The sequence below is a fragment of the Babylonia areolata genome, chromosome 27, assembly GCF_041734735.1.
Source record: "Babylonia areolata isolate BAREFJ2019XMU chromosome 27, ASM4173473v1, whole genome shotgun sequence".
Lineage (NCBI taxonomy): Eukaryota > Metazoa > Mollusca > Gastropoda > Neogastropoda > Buccinidae > Babylonia > Babylonia areolata.
In genome coordinates, this window is record NC_134902.1 from 38,700,621 (window position 1) to 38,710,640 (window position 10,020).

The 10,020-nt window shown below is 43.9% G+C and overlaps 1 protein-coding gene across 1 annotated transcript in view; it reads left to right on the forward strand.

The window, feature by feature from the left end:
• Positions 1-8,556: 8,556 nt before the first annotated feature.
• Positions 8,557-10,020, forward strand: part of LOC143301089 (uncharacterized) — a 28,411-nt gene continuing 26,947 nt past the window's right edge. Inside the window, exon 1 of the mRNA XM_076615097.1 lies at positions 8,557-8,781. The gene's annotated coding sequence lies outside the window, so the exon portion shown is untranslated. The remainder of the gene's footprint in view (positions 8,782-10,020) is intronic.

The following is a 10,020-nucleotide window of genomic DNA, read 5'->3' on the forward strand; positions in this document are numbered from 1 at the left end:
CAACACAACCCAACTATCTGTATTTGTATTTGTATTTCTTTTTATCACAACAGATTTCTCTGTGTGAAATTCGGGCTGCTCTCCCCAGAGAGAGCGCGTCGCTATACTACAGCGCCACCCATTTTTTTGTATTTTTTCCTGTGTGCAGTTTTATTTGTTTTCCCTATCGAAGTGGATTTTTCTACAGAATTTTGCCAGGGGCAACCCTTTTGTTGCCGTGGTTTTTTTTACGTGCGCTAAGTCCACGCTGCACACGGGACCTCGGTTTATCGTCTCATCCGAATGACTAGCGTCCAGACCACCACTGAAGGTCTAGTGGAGGGGGAGCCGTGATTCGAACCAGCGCGTTCAGATTCTTAGGCGAACGCGTTACCTCTAGGCCATCACTCCACTAACCACTGACCCATCAGCAGGGATGTCCCATGTTTCTCTGGTCATCTGTCTGGTGGACCCAGCGCTTCAAATGGTGACGGATGATGTGACTGGGTCGTTAGCACCGTGTGCAGAATGACACACATACATGCACGTGGTTCAAATGGTGACGGATGATGTGACTGGGCCGTTACCACCGTGTGCAGAATGACACACATACATGCACGTGCTTCAAATGGTGACGGATGATGTGACTGGGTCGTTACCACTGTGTGCAGAATGACACACATACACGCACGTGCTTCAAATTGTAACGGATGATGTGACTGGGTCGTTACCACCGTGTGCAGAATGACACACATACATGCACGTGCTTCAAATTGTAACGGATGATGTGACTGGGCCGTTACCACTGTGTGCAGAATGACACACATACATGCACGTGCTTCAAATGGTGACGGATGATGTGACTGGGTCGTTACCACCGTGTGCAGAATGACACACATACATGCACGTGCTTCAAATGGTGACGGATGATGTGACTGGGTCGTTACCACTGTGTGCAGAATGACACACATACATGCACGTGCTTCAAATGGTGACGGATGATGTGACTGGGTCGTTACCACCGTGTGCAGAATGACACACATACATGCACGTGCTTCAAATGGTGACGGATGGTGTGACTGGGTCGTTACCACTGTGTGCAGAATGACACACATACATGCACGTGCTTCAAATGGTGACGGATGATGTGACTGGGTCGTTACCACCGTGTGCAGAATGACACACATACACGCACGTGCTTCAAATGGTGACGGATGATGTGACTGGGTCGTTAGCACCGTGTGCAGAATGACACACATACATGCACGTGGTTCAAATGGTGACGGATGATGTGACTGGGTCGTTACCACCGTGTGCAGAATGACACACATACATGCACGTGCTTCAAATAACGGTGACGGATGATGCAGGACTTGTTATCTTGTTACCTGATTCTATCCCCATACCTCCACACCTGAATCACCACCACCACCACCACCACCACCACCACCACCACAACAGCAACAACAACAAAATAAAATAAAATATTTAAAAAATAAAATAAATGAAATAGCAAGTTCTTTGTACGTATTTGTCCTGTCCAATAGTCTCTATATAAACAGGTCTTGATAAGTATAAGACTTTCTTTTTGACATGTCCAATACTCTCTATATAAACAGGTCTAAGGGAAGTATAATACTTTCTTTTGTCCTGTCCAATACATTATGTATTAACAGGTCTTGGTACGTATAAGACTTTCTTTTGTCCTGTCCAATACATTGCATATTTTAAGAAAAGAAGATATTATTCTGGAAGTAAGACAGCAGACACACCAGCCACCGTGGCGAAGTGGTTAGAGTCGCGTACTGACGGCTGGGATAACCCGGGTTCGAATCCCAGCGAAGGTGGGTTTTTCGGCCTGCGGCCGGCTCCTACCTAGAATTGAGTGGGCTTAAATGGGAAGACTGGTACCACACAGTCCAGTATCACCCACTTCACGGTTGCGTCTTTCGGTGTGATGATCTAATTTCCTGACCAACACTGCAAGTGTCTGTATCTCTCGGGCCTGGTTGATGCCGGGATATCATTATGACAGGAAGTGAAAAGTACAGCCTTGTTACGTAGTCCCAAACCTAAATAGACCTCCATAGCAGCATCGTCATCATCATCAACATCGTCGTCCTCCTCCTCCTTCATCATCAATATAACCCCCCCCCCCCAAAAAAAAAAAAAAAAAAAAAAAACAAAAAAACCCAAATCATGTGCCTTTTCACGCTCTGCTCTCGTGATGACCTCAGTTTCGGTACCCCTCCATATCCGCGCTTGGGTTGAGTCTTGTCAAGGTCTTCGGTGTCGGCGGAATCATGGGGGACTGCCGTTGGAGAGACGTAGTGGTGGTGTCTACTCGGGAGACTCTCACTCAGTTTAGCTCCGCGACGACGTAGCCATTATTGTCGTCAGTTGGGGGCTTAGTAGGTGGTGTCCTAGGCATGTGAAATCAGAACAGGCACTACCGAACACCACCGAAGCGACTCAGCAGCAGTGCAGGGTCTCCTCTGGTGTGTGGCCTCCTGGCGACCTAATACCGATGGCTCCCCATGGACTGCTGGCATTGGGACTGTGACAGACGAACCCAGACGTAGCCTTGTATGGGGGACTCAGAATAAGCGGCGTGGGAGTGATATTACTGAAACGGTGCATATGATGGGGTAGCAAAGGAAAAGAAAAAAAAAAAAGAAACAAGAAAAACAAAAACAAAAAAAACCCAGACTCGAGTGGCCGGTGTCCGACCTGTAGGTCGTGCAAAACATCAGCAGGAGCGTGTCTAGCTGGACACCACCCCTCTTTCCCGTATCAGTCATTCGGACAAGGCGATAATTCCCAGTCCCGCGTGCAGCACGTAAAAGAACACACGGCAACAAAAGGGTTGTCCCTGCACTGGTGAATTTCTGCATATGATATCCACTTTGATAGTAAAATTAATGCAACACTGTAGAAAAATTCACTTTGATATGAAAACGAACACATGGAGGCGATTAAAAAAAGGGGGGTGGAGGGGTGGGAGGGGGGGTAGCAATGGATTGTAGTGATGTGCTTTCCCTGTGGAGAGCAGCCCGAATTTCACACAGTGAAATCTGCTGACAGAAAGTGATACAAAACAAAACAATACAATACAATACAGTACAATAAAATGAAATACAATACAATGCAATGAACTGCAATACAATGCAATACAATACAATACAATACAATACAATACGGTACAGTACAGTACAACACAATGCAATGTAATACAATACAACACGCAAATCATTCTGACGGTACAGCACCACTCTCGTGGAGGTCAGTAGTTTTGGGGGCACGCGCCCACACCCTCTGATGCATGTTCTCCTTGGATTGTAAAGAAAATGGTATCCTATTTTCCTAGATCCTTTTTTTTTTTTTTACAGGGCAACATATTTATATCGGGGATTGGAATTTGTTATTTTGATATACTATTTTCCTAGATCCATTTTTTTACAGGGCAATTTTTATATCGGGGGATTGGGAATTGTTTCTTTTGAAAAATGGTTTCACGTGTTTCACGTGCATTTTTGTAATCACACCATGAGTTATGAATGTGATGTGCTGCTGTGAAGTGCAGATTTGTTGCCAGATGGTGTCATGAAGCTGTCCAGGTTAGGGACATATTTTTGCCTGTAAAGGTATGTTGAAAATTATTGCACTCAGTTTGAAATGACTTTGACTACGTTTTGTGATGGGATATTGACCACAGTATATAAAAGCAGGACATTTGAATGGATAATTTAAGTAGCGTTTGAATGAGATACATTGATATGTTGTGGTTGATTTGATGTTGTTGTAAAGCTTGTATGAGTAATCAGGACTTGGTGCTTTGATGATATACAGTTAGGTTGATAATAGATGGTAGTTACTTAATTTGTCTTAAGTTTTGTTGGACTATTCAATGGCTAAGAAATGGTAATTTTTTTTAAACATTGAATTGTGTAGCAGGTAAGCAGCTATATTTTGGTATTTCCTGATGGGATGAATGGGAATCATTTTAAGGTAATTGCATTTTGCATTACTTAGGGTGGTTAATGGACATTGTTTTCCAAGCGAATTTTTTTTTTATATTAGCTTCAGTGATAATTTGAATTTATGTCAATAGTAATGGATGAAGATTTTCTCTTTAGTGTTTATGTAAAGGTATGGTGTCTATGTTGTCTTGTTTGTCCACTTAGGTTTCTTGGAATAATATTCAAAACATGGTCTGTAGTGGGACTGGAAATGAGGGGGGTTTGCATCCAGAAAGTCAAGGAACTGACACATACTAAAAATGTGCAGGCATCTAGTGGCTGGGGACAGGCCACGGGTTTTGGTTTTGTGCCGAGGTGCCAGGGACTGGGCACTGGACTTCATAGAACTGGATGGTGGGACCATCGGGGCAAACTATCGGCACAGAGGAAGAACGTGATGGTGGGACCATCAGGACGTGCTGAGTGAGGAGCCAGGAGCTGGCGAGACTGCTGAAGAACATTCAAGGTGGTGAAGTTAAAATTGTTTCCCCCCATAAATTATATTCCAGTCCAGGCCATGATTAACAGCTTTTGATATCTTTCTTAATAACAAATAAAAGGGTGTGGTTAATAAGTGTTTTCGTGTTTTGGGGAGAACACGTTCTGATTGGAGTGACAAGTGAACAGATAGCAGGCATACACTTACAAGCAAACACATTCATTCTTATTCGGTTATTTCTATCTGGCACTTTCTTTACATGGATCCCCGCAAAGTCTCTGTGCTTCCCTGCCATACTCCCCCCTAACCCCCCTCCCCCCCCCACACACACACACATCCTCCCACATACACACCCATCTATATATATATACATATTTTAAAGAAATAGCGGCTTCCCAGGTACTGATTCGGTGTGTTTGTGCCGCTGAAGCCAGGAATGGATCCTGCTCCACACACACACACACACACACACACACACACACACACACACACACACACACACACACACACACACACACACACACACGCGCGCGCGCGCTCTCTCTCTCTCTCTCTCTCTCTCCCTCTCTCTCTCTCTCTCCCTCTCTCTCTCTCTCTCTCTCGCGGGAACAGGAAGAAAATGAACGAAGCGAGTTCCGGTCCCGGTTACTGTTTTGTGCAAAGGAGAGCGTGAGTACTCTCTCTGGCTCTGTGTCTCTGTCTCTCTGTCCTCTCCGTGTCACCACCCCTCTCTCTCTCTCTCTGTCTGTCTGTGTCTCTGTCTGTCCTCTCTGTGTCTCCCTCTCTCTGTGTCTGTCTCTCTCTCCCTCTCTCTCTCTCTGTCTGTGTGTCTGTTCTGTGTGTGTGTGTGTGTGTGTGTGTGTGTGTGTGTGTGTGTGTGTGTGTGTGTCTGTGTACCTGTCTCTCTGTCTCTCTCTCTACTCATAGTACACGTAGTCCACGTTCAGCTCTGCATAATGCTAATAATGACGGTGATGTCTAATTGATGTTACCGATCTGTTGCCTTCCATGTTTTCAGGAAGCGTCTAGGTTTGTTCCTGTGTACCTCAGGAGAAAAGTGGCAGAATGGTTAAGACGCTCAACTGCCTATATAGAGTTTGTGAGGGTGTGGGTTCGAATCCCGCTCTCGCCCTTTCTCCCAAGTTTGACTTGAAAATCAAACTGAGCGTGTAGTCTTTCGGATGAGACGATAAACTGAGGTCCCGTGTGCAGCACGCACTTGGCGCACTGAAAAAGAACCCATGGCAACGAGAGTGTTGTTCTCTAGCATAATTCTGTAGAGGAGGAAGGTGGCAGAATGGTTAAGACGCTCACCTGCCAATACAGAGAGTCCGTGAGGGTGTGGGTTCGAATCCCGCTCTCGCCCTTTCTCCTAAGTTTGACTGGAAAATCAAACTGAGCGTCTAGTCTTTCGGATGAGACGATAAACCGAGGTCCCGTGTGCAGCACGCACTTGGCGCACTGAAAAAGAACCCATGGCAACGAGAGTGTTGTCTTCTGGCGAAATTACGTAAACTGAAATCCACTTTCATAGGTACACAAATATGTAAGCATGCACTCAAGGCCTGACTAAGCGCGTTGGGTTATGCTGCTGGTCAGGCATCTGCTCAACAGATGTGGTGTAGCGTGTATGGATTTGTCCGAACTCAGTGACGCCTCCTTGAGAAAGTGAAACTGAAACTGTAGAAAAAAAATCCAGTCTGATAGGTACACAATTACGTAAGCATGCATTCAAGGTCTACACTAAGTGCGTTGGGTTATGCTGCTGGTCAGGCATCTGTCTAGCAGATGTGGTGCAGCGTACATGGATTTGTCCCAACGCAGATACGCCCTCCTTGAGAAACTGAAACTGAGTATCTTTTATTTACCTAGGCTGTGCCTCCTGAATTTGTAACGTGAGCAGTGTTGACTTGAAGTCGTTTCCTTTGTAACAGAGAGAGTACTTTTCTTTATCATTGATTGGTACCGTGTTCTCATGGCCTAACTGTTGTCCGCTCGGCGTTTAAAGGCTGGCCTACTCAATCAGTTGAAACGTGCACGTGCATAACATGCTGCTGTCACTGAAAGGCATGAATATGACGGAACAGCAAATCAGTAGGATTTCTCGGTCACTCTGTTGCCTATCACCTGTTTCGGTATATGAAAGGTAAATTGTGGAAGACATGATATACACTCCAAACTCTACACTCTGCAAAAATACTGGGGGAAGGGGGAAGGGCGACTTGAGGAGAGCAATCATGGGAGGAAACTGCTTCGTAACTACGATCATATGTTGGGAAGAGTTACATCTCTTCCACTTGCAAAGCCGTTCAACTCGCGGAAGGTTTGGTGTGAAGGATGTTACCGAGTCTCTCTGACTGTCTGTCTGTCTCTTCATCTGTCTGGCTGTCTGTCTCTCTGTCTGCATCTCTCTCTGACTTGTAATCGTTTTTCTCGGTGTATGCGTGTGCAGTTGACTCAAGCAGATCAGCCTAGGAAGAGTGTGAGGCGACATGATTAATTTGTGAAAACTGACACTATGTCATATTATGGTTACTGTTGAAGTATTTTCTGGATTCATTTGTCAAAATAGGAGACACAATAGAAAACGAAAAGGGTGATCGCTGCTTGGGGATATGATTATGAATCTTAAATGGTTAATCAAAAGACGTCAACGGCCATACCACTGGTTCTCGTCCGATCACCCAAGTTAACCCTCTCCATACGAACGGCGAAAGAGACGACGTTAACAGCGTTTCACCCCAATTACCATCATCAAAATATTGCAAGCGGAAGGCTCTTATACTGAAGAGGTGAATGTTGACAAAGAATACCACAATTTTGACGACGGAAGCTAAAGGTTGGGTCATTCAGACACACTGGACATCCGAGGGGTCTGTGTAGAGAAGAGAAGAGAGGACTGGCTGTACTGAGTGAGTTAAACAACGTCGGGTCCGGTTTGGGTGACCGTCTGTGAACACCAGGGCTGTTGGCTTTTCTTCTTTGTGATGTTTTTTTTTTTTTTTTTTTTTTTTTTTTTAATCTTCTCAGCATTGTCTGGATTTGCACGATATCCTTGTTTCTTTGTTCTTCATTCGTTTTGTTTTTCATTTTATACAGCATCTTTACGCACAATGTTTTGTCCTCACAATTTGCCGCAGTCATGTTTGACTGTACACTTTACTTCTTTTTTTTCTTTTTTTTTTTAGCTTTTCTTTTCTGAGTATAAGAATGCCCTGCTTGTTGGTCATTGCACTTGATTCATTTATATATCTGCCTTTTTATTATTTCTTTTTCTTCTTTTATTATGTTGTACTTTTTTCTCTCTGCAATACGAGCTGCAAGACGAAGAGATATGAAGTAGATGTGTCAGATACGCTGATTTTATGAGGAGGGGATAGTTTGAAGGGGATAGACGAGGTTTAAAGAGGTGAGAAGAGAACCCTATGGAGCTGGAGATGGACAGTCAAGAAAAGAAATAGGCGATGCAAGATAAGATATGCCCCCTTAGCCCCGAACATAGATCTAGAGGTACATACAAAATATCAACAACGACACGGGCTTAATGACCAGTCATATAAACATTTATTCATTCACCCGTGACATCAAATTTTAATGTTTATCTACTCCGACGCACCTTACACTCTCTCAATCATACATCTACTCTAACACACATTCATACACATTCGCTCAACCAAGTCCTTTGACCCTTATGTGGGTCACTAGATTAATTCATATTCTTCCGTCAAGTTCCTCCTCGAACCGTCCAGGGAAATACAAATAATAAAACTTTTCTTTCACCAGGATAACGTCCACAATAAAATCGTGATGTCAGGTTTTTCCTCGAACTGCCCAGGGAAATACAGATAATAAAACTTTTCTTCACCCACCGCTCCCCTTCTCCACCTCCGTCTCTCTTTCTCACACACACTGGACAGAGTACTGTATGCCCTAAAAATAATGCACACACTGATTGGCCATCACAGTTGAAGTCAGTTAATTTACCTTCCGGTTTGCAATACACACCACAGCACGCAGTGCCTTGGTGGAGAAATCACGTCTCACATGTGGACCCTTTGGGACCCGTGGAACAAATTGTAGTAGCTGCAGCAGGAAGGAGCAGGAGCTGTGACCGTAGCCAGTAGTTTTGAGTGGTGGTGGTAGCAGTGATTGTTAATTGTTGTGACGTCGTTACGGTGTGATGTCATAGTTAGCAACAGCAGAAGTAGTAGTTGGGTTTTTATTTATTTATTTTTTTATTTTTATTGTAGTTGATGACGACTGTGAGCGGCAGTGGAAGTGTTGTCAGCAGTCGCTGGACCATGATGTGACCAGAGTTCACTGCCAAACAGTTCGTCGCTTCAGGTAACTTGTCTGTCTGTCCATCTGTTCGTTCATTAGTTTGTGTGTCTGTCTGCCCGTCTTTTTGTCTGTCTGTCTTTCAGCATCTTCTCTCTCTCTGTCTCTCTCTCTCTCTCTCTTTCTCTCTCTCTCATTTCCACTGCCTGTCCGTCACTGTCTCTCTCTCTCTCTTTTTTCTTTCTCTCTATATCTATCCTTCTGTCTCTTCTCTCTCTCTCTCCCCCACTCTCTCTCTCCCACTCTGTCTGTCTGTCTGTCTGTCTCTCTCTCCAGTTAACACTATGAGACTCCGCCAGTGTGAACACCATGAAGGCATTCTTCATGTACAAGGACTTAAATAAGCTGGTTCTCCTTAAAATGACTTCCCCTCTAGACTCAAACTATTAACAAGCGAATGATTTTCCTTTAATCCGTAGAACAAAATTTCACAAAGGAATTACAATGGACAAGATTATGACAGGGAAATGCATGACAAATATTAATAAACAGATGTTCAGTTAATCTATCAAGAAACTCCCACAAAGTTGATATCCCGATCCCATGGTCTGATATGGTTGAACCTAGTTTGGTTTACTCAGACGCCACTCTGTGGAACTCACTCCCAGTAACAATTAAGCAACACATGGCTGCCTTTGCCAGACTGCTGACAATCAGATACAGTATGGAATGTTACTGTAATGTGATGACGTGCAGAAAAAATATTTTTGACGAAGAATGGCTTCCTTGCAAACAGCGGTTTGAATAATTTCCTATTTCAGAACTAAGACTGATACTGAAAATGGAATATGAAAGAAACATCTTTTTCTGTCGCTTGTGTCTTTGATTCCTATTTACATGAAGGCGATCACCTTGGTTTTCTTTTATGAAAGCAGAGTTCTTTTTATGGTTTTAGAAATATCAATAGGTAATTGGTGCAACAGTTTGATTTTTGTCTGTCTGTCTGTCTGTCAGCCTCTCTCTCTCTCTTTCTCTCTCCCAGCTGGCTCTTATCTTTTACATTATCATGTAATCATGACTCTAAATAAGTTACAATTAAACGCGGATAAAATTGGAGCAATGATCATAGGAACTAAACTAAAACTCTCTTCCATCACAACCGACACAATCAAACTTGGCAGTACATCCATCCCTTTCCGGTTCAATCAGGAACCTCGGCGTTGTCCATGCAAAAATTTGTCAGTCAGACATATCAATCCTGCTACTGTCAATTGCGGCGCATCAATTCCAACCGGAAATATCTGT